The following is an 11,800-nucleotide window of genomic DNA, read 5'->3' as shown; positions in this document are numbered from 1 at the left end:
TGTTCAACAGTTTTACCTGTAGAAATATTTTTTTAATTAAATAAATTGAAGAAAACATTTACAATCTTAGCATTTTATGTAATGAGCAACACATTTCTACATTTGAAATACTCCTGATCATCTCCTGAAACATAGGGTAAACACCATTAAGATGTTTAGGATTTCTTCATATGATACAAGCTGTGCTTTACATTCACCCAAGTTCTACTGGTGATATGATCAGTTTGAACTATTCCATTGGAAGCTCATATGAATGTTATAAAACTGTGGTGGAAACCAATAATATGCCCTTAATGAAATGTATTAATTTGTACTGCTGACCAGTAGTGCTCTGATGTCATTAGTTCTACAAGTTCCGTAGAGTCACCCAGTCTATCACCTTTTTAAAAAAGGGCAGTTTTCAACATTGAAGGGATTATGTCAGTGGTAGAGCGTAGGAGTGTAGTTCAAGAAGTCCCTGTTTCATAACCATATACCCTCTTCAATAGATCCTGTTAAAATGTTTTTCAACCCAATGCCTGTAAGAAACACTAGGATATATCATCATTTCATATACAAAACAATGAACAATTGGGTTTAACTATGCTCTTAGCACAAAATCACCAAACTGCAGTAGAGAAACAGTTACATTTTGCAGAATGTGTGCATTTGACACAAGTTTTTTTTCCATGTTCCAAGATCTACATGTGATACGAAATGTATGAATTCTTGCAATGGAAACCTCACTGTATTTTACCAAGGCAGATAAAGGACATCTTTTGTACCCCTTATACTTATAAGGAGGGTTTGGTGGCTGAAAATGCATTGCCTTGATGGTGATTGCATGTTGCTTCCACTTTGTACATAATACTGAATAAATAAAGGTGAACATTTCAGAAATGTGGGTATAGCTCAGGGGTAGAGCATTTCACTGCAGATCAAAAGGTCCCTAGTTCAAATCTGGGTGCCCCCTTGTCCAACTATTTTACCTCTAGAAAAAAACATTTACAATCTTATCATTTGATGTAATGAGCAACACATTTCTACATTTGAAATACTCCTGATCATCACCTGAAACATAGGGTAAACACCATTACGCTGTTTAGGATTTCTTCATATGATACAAGCTGTGTTTTACATTCACCCAAGTTCTACTGGTGATATTATCAGTTTGAAATGGTCCATTGGAAGCTCATATGATTGTTATAAAACTGTGGTGGAAACCAATAAAATGCCCTTAATGAAATGTATTAATTTGTACAGATGACCAGAAGTGCACTGATGTCATTAGTTCTACAAGTTCCATACAGTCACCCACTCTATCACCTTTTTAAAAAAGGGCAGTTTTCAACATTCAAGGGTTTATGTCAGTGGTAGAGCGTAGGAGTGTAGTTCAAGAAGTCCCTGTTTCATAACCATATACCCTCTTCAATAGATCCTGTTAAAATGTTTTTCAACCCAATGCACTGTAAGAAACAATAGGATATATCATCATTTCATATACAAAACAATGAACAATTGGGTTTAACTATGCTCTTAGCACAAAATCAACAAACTGCAGTAGAGAAGCAGTTACATTTTGCAGAATTTGTGCATTTGACAAAAGATTTCCTTTCCATGTTCCAAGATCTACATGTGATACGAAATGTATGAATTCTTGCAATGGAAACCTCACTGTATTTTACCAAGGCAGATAAAGGACATCCGCCCCACCCCATATACATATAAGGAGGGTTTGGGGCTGAAAATGCATTGCTTTGATGTTGATTGCATGTTGCTTGCACTTTGTACATATTACTGAATTAATAAAGGTGAATTTTTCAGAACAGGGCGTATAGCTCAGTGGTAGAGCATTTGACTGCAGATCAAGAAGTCCCTAGTTCAAATCTGGGTGCCCCCTTGTTCAAGTGTTTACCTGTAGAAAAAAACATTTACAATCTTAGCATTTGATGTAATGAGCAACACATTTTTACATTTGAAATACTCCTGATCATCTCCTGAAATTTAGGGTAAACACCATGAAACTGTTTAGGATTTCTTCATATGATACAAGCTGTGTTTTACATTCACCCAAGTTCTACTGGTGATATTATCAGTTTGAAATAGTCCATTGGAAGCTCATATGAATGTTATAAAACTGTGGTGGAAACCAATAATATGCCCTTAAAGAAATGTATTAATTTGTACAGCTGACCAGAAGTGCACTGATGTCATTAGTTCTACAAGTTCCATACAGTCACCCACTCTATCACCTTTTTAAAAAATGGCAGTTTTCAACATTCAAGGGTTTATGTCAGTGGTAGAGCGTAGGAGTGTAGTTCAAGAAGTCCTGTTTCATAACCATATACCCTCTTCAATAGATCCTGTTAAAATGTTTTTCAACCCAATGCACTGTAAGAAACAATAGGATATATCATAATTTCATATACAAAACAATGAACAATTGGGTTTAACTATGCTCTTAGCACAAAATCACCAAACTGCAGTAGAGAAACAGTTACATTTTGCAGAATGTGTGCATTTGACAAAAGATTTTTTTCCATGTTCCAAGATCTACATGTGATACGAAATGTATGAATTCTTGCAATGGAAACCTCACTGTATTTTACCAAGGCAGTTAAAGGACATCTTTTGTACCCCTTATACTTATAAGGAGGGTTTGGTGGCTGAAAATGCATTGCTTTGATGGTGATTGCATGTTGCTTCCACTTTGTACATATTGCTGAATAAGTAAAGGTGAACATTTCAGAAATGGGGTTATAGCTCAGGGATAGAGCATTTCACTGCAGATCAAGAGGTCCCTAGTTCAAATCTGGGTGCCCCCTTATCCAACTATTTTACCTGTAGAAATATCTTTTTAATTAAATAAATTGAAGTAAACATTTACAATCTTAGCTTTTTATGTAATGAGCAACACATTTCTACATTTGAAATACTCCTGATCATCACCTGAAACATAGGGTAAACACCATTAAGATGGTTAGGATTTCTTCATATGATACAAGCTGTGCTTTACATTCACCCAAGTTCTACTGGTGATATGATCAGTTTGAACTATTCCATTGGAAGCTCATATGAATGTTATAAAACTGTGGTGGAAACCAATAATATGCCCTTAATGAAATGTATTACTTTGTACTGCTGACCAGAAGTGCTCTGATGTCATTAGTTCTACAAGTTCCGTAGAGTCACCCAGTCTATCACCTTTTTAAAAAAGGGCAGTTTTCAACATTGAAGGGATTATGTCAGTGGTAGAGCGTAGGAGTGTAGTTCAAGAAGTCCCTGTTTCATAACCATATACCCTCTTCAATAGATCCTGTTAAAATGTTTTTCAACCCAGTGCACTGTAAGAAACACTAGGATATATCATCATTTCATATACAAAACAATGAACAATTGGGTTTAACTATGCTCTTAGCACAAAATCACCAAACTGCAGTAGAGAAACAGTTACATTTTGCAGAATGTGTGCATTTGACAAAAGTTTTTTTTCCATGTTCCAAGATCTACATGTGATACGAAATGTATGAATTCTTGCAATGGAAACCTCACTGTATTTTACCAAGGCAGATAAAGGACATCTTTTGTACCCCTTATACTTATAAGGAGGGTTTGGTGGCTGAAAATGCATTGCTTTGATGGTGATTGCATGTTGCTTCCACTTTGTACATATTACTGAATAAATAAAGGTGAACATTTCAGAAATGCGGGTATAGCTCAGTGGTAGAGCATTTGACTGCAGATCAGGAGGTCCCTAGTTCAAATCTGGGTGTCCCCTTGTTCAACAGTTTTACCTGTAGAAATATTTTTTTAATTAAATAAATTGAAGAAAACATTTACAATCTTAGCATTTTATGTAATGAGCAACACATCTCTACATTTGAAATACTCCTGAAACATAGGGTAAACACCATGAAACTGTTTAGGATTTCTTCATATGATACAAGCTGTGTTTTACATTCACCCAAGTTCTACTGGTTATATTATCAGTTTGAAATAGTCCATTGGAAGCTCATATGAATGTTATAAAACTGTTGTGGAAACCAATAATATGCCCTTAATTAAATGTATTAATTTGTACAGCTGACCAGAAGTGCACTGATGTCATTAGTTCTACAAGTTCCATACAGTCACCCACTCTATCACCTTTTTAAAAAAGGGCAGTTTTCAGCATTCAAGGGTTTAACTGAGTGGTAGAGCATAGGAGTGCAGTTCAAGAAGTCCCTGTTTCATAACCATATACCCTCGTCAATAGATCATGTTAAAATGTTTTTCAACCCAATGCACTGTAAGAAACAATAAGATATATCATCATTTCATATACAAAACAATGAACAATTGGGTTTAACTATACTCTTAGCACAAAATCAACAAACTGCAGTAGAGAAGCAGTTACGTTTTGCAGAATTTGTGCATTTGACAAAAGTTTTTTTTCCATGTTCCAAGATCTACATGTGATACGAAATGTATGAATTCTTGCAATGGAAACCTCACTGTATTTTACCAAGGCAGATAAAGGACATCTTTTGTATCCCTTATACTTATAAGGAGGGTTTGGTGGCTGAAAATACATTGCTTTGATGGTGATTGTATGTTGCTTCCACTTTATACATATTACTGAATAAATAAAGGTGAACATTTCAGAAATGGGGTTATAGCTCAGTGGTAGAGCATTTGACTGCAGATCAAGAGGTCCCTAGTTCAAATATGGGTCCCCCCTTGTTCAACTGTTTTACCTGTAGAAATATTTTTTAATTAAATAAATTGAAAACATTTACAATCTTAGCATTTTATGTAATGAGCAACATATTTCTACATTTGAAATACTCCTGATCATCTCCTGAAACATAGAGTAAACACAATGAAACTGTTTAGGATTTCTTCATATGATACAAGCTGTGTTTTACATTCACCCAAGTTCTACTGGTGATATTATCAGTTTGAAATAGTCCATTGGAAGCTCATATGAATGTTATAAAACTGTGGTGGAAACCAATAATATGCCCTTAATGAAATGTATTAATTTGTACAGCTGACCAGAAGTGCACTGATGTCATTAGTTCTACAAGTTCCATACAGTCACCCACTCTATCACCTTTTTAAAAAAGGGCAGTTTTCAGCATTCAAGGGTTTATGTCAGTGGTAGAGCGTGGGAGTGCTTTTCAAATTTCAAGAAGTTCCTGTTTCATAACCATATACCCCCTTCAATAGATCGTGTTAAAATGTTTTTCAACCCAATGCACTGTAAGAAACAATAGGATATATCATCATTTCATATACAAAACAATGAACAATTGGGTTTAACTATGCTCTTAGCACAAAATCAACAAACTGCAGTAGAGAAGCAGTTACATTTTGCAGAATTTGTGCATTTGACAAAAGATTTTTTTTCCATGTTCCAAGATCTACATGTGATACGAAATGTATGAATTCTTGCAATGGAAACCTCACTGTATTTTACCAAGGCAGATAAAGGACATCCTTCGCACCCCATATACTTATAAGGAAGGTTTGGTGGCTGAAAATGCATTGCATTGATGGTGATTGCATGTTGCTTCCACTTTGTACATATTACTGAATAAATAAAAGTGAACATTTCAAAAATGGGGGTATAGCTCAGGGGTAGAGCATTTCACTGCAGATCAAAAGGTCCCTAGTTCAAATATGGGTGCCCCTTGTCCAACTGTTTTACCTGTAGAAATATTTTTTTAATTAAATACATTGAAGTAAACATTTACAATCTTAGCATTTTATGTAATGAGCAACACATTTCTACATTTGAAATACTCCTGATCATCACCTGAAACATAGGGTAAACACCATTAAGCTGTTTAGGATTTCTTCATATGATACAAGCTGTGTTTTACATTCACCCAAGTTCTACTGGTGATATGACCAGTTTAAAACAGTCCATTGGAAGCTCATATGAATGTTATAAAACTGTGGTGGAAACCAATAATATGCCCTTAATGAAATGTATTAATTTGTACAGATGACCAGAAGTGCACTGATGTCATTAGTTCTACAAGTTCCATAAAGTCACCCACTCTATCACCTTTTTAAAAAAGGGCAGTTTTCAACATTGAAGGGTTTATGTCAGTGGTAGAGAGTAGGAGTGTAGTTCAAGAAATCCCTGTTTCATAACCATATACTCTCTTCAATAGATCCTGTTAAAATGTTTTTCAACCCAATGCACTGCAAGAAACAATAGGATATATCATCATTTCACATACAAAACAATGAACAATTGGGTTTAACTATGCTCTTAGCACAACATCAACAAACTGCAGTAGAGAAGCAGTTACATTTTGCAGAATTTGTGCATTTGACAAAAGATTTTTTTTCCGTGTTCCAAGATCTACATGTGATACGAAATGTATGAATTCTTGCAATGGAAACCTCACTGTATTGTACCAAGGCAGATAAAGGACATCCTTCGCACCCCATATACATATACAAGCTGTGTTTTACATTCACCCAAGTTCTACTGGTGATATTTTCAGTTTGAAATAGTCCATTGGAAGCTCATATGAATGTTATAAAACTGTGGTGGAAACCAATAATATGCCCTTAATGAAATGTATTAATTTGTACAGATGACCAAAAGTGCACTGATGTCATTAGTTCTACAAGTTCCATACAGTCACCCACTCTATCACCTTTTTAAAAAAGGGCAGTTTTCAACATTGAAGGGTTTATGTCAGTGGTAGAGCGTAGGAGTGTAGTTCAAGAAGTCCCTGTTTTATAACCATATACCCTCTTCAATAGATCCTGTTATAATGTTTTTCAACCCAATGCACTGTAAGAAACAATAGGATATATCATCATTTCATATACAAAACAATGAACAATTTGGTTTAACTATGCTCTTAGCACAACATCAACAAACTGGAGTAGAGAAGCAGTTACATTTTGCAGAATTTGTGCATTTGACAAAAGATTTTTTTTCCATGTTCCAAGATCTACATGTGATACGAAATGTATGAATTCTTGCAATGGAAACCTCACTGTATTTTACCAAGGCAGATAAAGGACATCTTTTGTACCCCTTATACTTATAAGGAGGGTTTGGTGGCTGAAAATGCATTGCTTTGATGGTGATTGCATGTTGCTTCCACTTTGTACATATTACTGAATAAATGAAGGTGAACATTTCAGAAATGGGGGTATAGCTCAGTGGTAGAGCATTTGACTGCAGATCAGGAGGTCCCTAGTTCAAATCTGGGTGTCCCCTTGTTCAACAGTTTTACCTGTAGAAATATTTTTTTAATTAAATAAATTGAAGAAAACATTTACAATCTTAGCATTTTATGTAATGAGCAACACATTTCTACATTTGAAATACTCCTGATCATCTCCTGAAACATAGGGTAAACACCATTAAGATGTTTAGGATTTCTTCATATGATACAAGCTGTGCTTTACATTCACCCAAGTTCTACTGGTGATATGATCAGTTTGAACTATTCCATTGGAAGCTCATATGAATGTTATAAAACTGTGGTGGAAACCAATAATATGCCCTTAATGAAATGTATTAATTTGTACTGCTGACCAGTAGTGCTCTGATGTCATTAGTTCTACAAGTTCCGTAGAGTCACCCAGTCTATCACCTTTTTAAAAAAGGGCAGTTTTCAACATTGAAGGGATTATGTCAGTGGTAGAGCGTAGGAGTGTAGTTCAAGAAGTCCCTGTTTCATAACCATATACCCTCTTCAATAGATCCTGTTAACATGTTTTTCAACCCAATGCACTGTAAGAAACACTAGGATATATCATCATTTCATATACAAAACAATGAACAATTGGGTTTAACTATGCTCTTAGCACAAAATCACCAAACTGCAGTAGAGAAACAGTTACATTTTGCAGAATGTGTGCATTTGACACAAGTTTTTTTTCCATGTTCCAAGATCTACATGTGATACGAAATGTATGAATTCTTGCAATGGAAACCTCACTGTATTTTACCAAGGCAGATAAAGGACATCTTTTGTACCCCTTATACTTATAAGGAGGGTTTGGTGGCTGAAAATGCATTGCTTTGATGGTGATTGCATGTTGCTTCCACTTTGTACATAATACTGAATAAATAAAGGTGAACATTTCAGAAATGTGGGTATAGCTCAGGGGTAGAGCATTTCACTGCAGATCAAAAGGTCCCTAGTTCAAATCTGGGTGCCCCCTTGTCCAACTATTTTACCTCTAGAAAAAAACATTTACAATCTTATCATTTGATGTAATGAGCAACACATTTCTACATTTGAAATACTCCTGATCATCACCTGAAACATAGGGTAAACACCATTACGCTGTTTAGGATTTCTTCATATGATACAAGCTGTGTTTTACATTCACCCAAGTTCTACTGGTGATATTATCAGTTTGAAATGGTCCATTGGAAGCTCATATGAATGTTATAAAACTGTGGTGGAAACCAATAAAATGCCCTTAATGAAATGTATTAATTTGTACAGATGACCAGAAGTGCACTGATGTCATTAGTTCTACAAGTTCCATACAGTCACCCACTCTATCACCTTTTTAAAAAAGGGCAGTTTTCAACATTCAAGGGTTTATGTCAGTGGTAGAGCGTAGGAGTGTAGTTCAAGAAGTCCCTGTTTCATAACCATATACCCTCTTCAATAGATCCTGTTAAAATGTTTTTCAACCCAATGCACTGTAAGAAACAATAGGATATATCATCATTTCATATACAAAACAATGAACAATTGGGTTTAACTATGCTCTTAGCACAAAATCAACAAACTGCAGTAGAGAAGCAGTTACATTTTGCAGAATTTGTGCATTTGACAAAAGATTTCCTTTCCATGTTCCAAGATCTACATGTGATACGAAATGTATGAATTCTTGCAATGGAAACCTCACTGTATTTTACCAAGGCAGATAAAGGACATCCGCCCCACCCCATATACATATAAGGAGGGTTTGGGGCTGAAAATGCATTGCTTTTATGTTGATTGCATGTTGCTTGCACTTTGTACATATTACTGAATTAATAAAGGTGAATTTTTCAGAACAGGGCGTATAGCTCAGTGGTAGAGCATTTGACTGCAGATCAAGAAGTCCCTAGTTCAAATCTGGGTGCCCCCTTGTTCAAGTGTTTACCTGTAGAAAAAAACATTTACAATCTTAGCATTTGATGTAATGAGCAACACATTTTTACATTTGAAATACTCCTGATCATCTCCTGAAATTTAGGGTAAACACCATGAAACTGTTTAGGATTTCTTCATATGATACAAGCTGTGTTTTACATTCACCCAAGTTCTACTGGTGATATTATCAGTTTGAAATAGTCCATTGGAAGCTCATATGAATGTTATAAAACTGTGGTGGAAACCAATAATATGCCCTTAAAGAAATGTATTAATTTGTACAGCTGACCAGAAGTGCACTGATGTCATTAGTTCTACAAGTTCCATACAGTCACCCACTCTATCACCTTTTTAAAAAATGGCAGTTTTCAACATTCAAGGGTTTATGTCAGTGGTAGAGCGTAGGAGTTTAGTTCAAGAAGTCCTGTTTCATAACCATATACCCTCTTCAATAGATCCTGTTAAAATGTTTTTCAACCCAATGCACTGTAAGAAACAATAGGATATATCATAATTTCATATACAAAACAATGAACAATTGGGTTTAACTATGCTCTTAGCACAAAATCAACAAACTGCAGTAGAGAAGCAGTTACATTTTGCAGAATGTGTGCATTTGACAAAAGATTTTTTTCCATGTTCCAAGATCTACATGTGATACGAAATGTATGAATTCTTGCAATGGAAACCTCACTGTATTTTACCAAGGCAGATAAAGTACATCCTTTGCACCCCATATACTTATAAGGAGGGTTTGGTGGCTGAAATTGCATTACTTTGATGGTGATTGCATGTTGCTTGCACTTAGTACATATTACTGAATTAATAAAGGTAAACTTTTCAGAATTGGGGGTATAGCTCAGTGGTAGAGCATTTGACTGCAGATCAAGAGGTCTCTAGTTCAAGTCTGGGTGCCCCCTTGTTCATCTGTTTTACCTGTAGAAAAAAACATTTACAATCTTAGCATTTTATGTAATGAGCAACACATTTCTACATTTGAAATACTCCTGATCATCTCCTTACACATAGGGTAAACACTATGAAACTGTTTAGGATTTCCTCATATGATACAAGCTGTGTTTTACATTCACCCAAGTTCTACTGGTGATATTTTCAGTTTGAAATAGTCCATTGGAAGCTCATATGAATGTTATAAAACTGTGGTGGAAACCAATAATATGCCCTTAATGAAATGTATTAATTTGTACAGCTGACCAGAAGTGCACTGATGTCATTAGTTTTGCAAGTTCCATACAGTCACCCACTCTATCACCATTTTAAAAAAAGGGCAGTTTTCAGCATTCAAGGGTTTAACTCAGTGGTAGAGCGTAGGAGTACAGTTCAAGAAATCCCTGTTTCATAACCATACACCCTCGTCAATAGATCCTGTTAAAATCTTTTTCAACCCAATGTACTGTAAGAAACAAAAGGATATATCATCATTTAAATAAAAAACAATGAACAATTGGGTTTAACTATGCTCTTAGCACAAAATCAACAAACTGCAGTAGAGAAGCAGTTACGTTTTGCAGAATTTGTGCATTTGACGAAAGTTTTTTTTTCCATGTTCCAAGATCTACATGTGATACGAAATGTATGAATTCTTGCAATGGAAACCTCACTGTATTTTACCAAGGCAGATAAAGGACATCTTTTGTACCCCTTATACTTATAAGGAGGGTTTGGTGGCTGAAAATGCATTGCTTTGAGGTGATTGCATGTTGCTTCCACTTTGTACATATTACTGAATAAGTAAAGGTGAACATTTCAGAAATGGGGTTATAGCTCAGGGATAGAGCATTTCACTGCAGATCAAGAGGTCCCTAGTTCAAATCTGGGTGCCCCCTTGTCCAACTGTTTTACCTGTAGAAAAAAACATTTACAATCTTAGCATTTGATGTAATGAGCAACACATTTCTACATTTGAAATACTCCTGATCATCACCTGAAACATAGGGTAAACACCATTACGCTGTTTAGGATTTCTTCATATGATACAAGCTGTGTTTTACATTCACCCAAGTTCTACTGGTGATATGATTAGTTTCAAATAGTCCATTGGAAGCTCATATGAATGTTATAAAACTGTGGTGGAAACCAATAATATGCCCTTAATGAAATGTATTAATTTGTACAGCTGACCAGAAGTGCACTGATGTCATTAGTTCTACAAGTTCCATACAGTCACCCACTCTATCAACTTTTTAGAAAAGGGCAGTTTTCAGCATTCAAGGGTTTATGTCAGTGGTAGAGCGTGGGAGTGCTTTTCAAGAAGTCCCTGTTTCATAACCATATACCCTCTTCAATAGATCCTGTTAAAATGTTTTTCAACCCAATGCACTGTAAGAAACAATAGGATATATCATCATTTCATATACAAAACAATGAACAATTGGGTTTAACTATGCGCTTAGCACAAAATCAACAAACTGCAGTAGAGAAGCAGTTACATTTTGCAGAATTTGTGCATTTGACAAAAGGTTTTTTTTCCAATTTCCAAGATCTACATGTGATACGAAATGTATGAATTCTTGCAATGGAAACCTCACTGTATTTTACCAAGGTAGATAAAGGACATCCTTCGCACCCCATATACTTATAAGGAGGGTTTGGTGGCTGAAAATGCATTGCTTTGATGGTGATTGCATGTTGCTTGCACTTTGTACATATTACTGAATTAATAAGGGGAAATTTTCAGAACT

The 11,800-nt window shown here is 35.4% G+C and overlaps 2 non-coding genes across 2 annotated transcripts; both read left to right on the top strand.

The window, feature by feature from the left end:
• The first annotated feature begins 7,141 nt into the window (after nucleotides 1-7,141).
• Nucleotides 7,142-7,213, top strand: TRNAC-GCA (transfer RNA cysteine (anticodon GCA)). Its single transcript has one exon. It is a non-coding gene; the product is annotated as a tRNA-Cys (tRNA).
• A 2,733-nt stretch (nucleotides 7,214-9,946) lies between these two features.
• Nucleotides 9,947-10,018, top strand: TRNAC-GCA (transfer RNA cysteine (anticodon GCA)). Its single transcript has one exon. It is a non-coding gene; the product is annotated as a tRNA-Cys (tRNA).
• Nucleotides 10,019-11,800: the final 1,782 nt, after the last annotated feature.

The sequence above is a fragment of the Ambystoma mexicanum genome, unplaced genomic scaffold, assembly GCF_040938575.1.
Source record: "Ambystoma mexicanum isolate Mex_15411 unplaced genomic scaffold, UKY_AmexF1_1 Mex_scaf84, whole genome shotgun sequence".
Taxonomy (NCBI): Eukaryota; Metazoa; Chordata; class Amphibia; order Caudata; family Ambystomatidae; genus Ambystoma; species Ambystoma mexicanum.
Note: the sequence above shows the minus strand (reverse complement) of the source record. Positions and strands in the feature narration are given on the sequence as shown.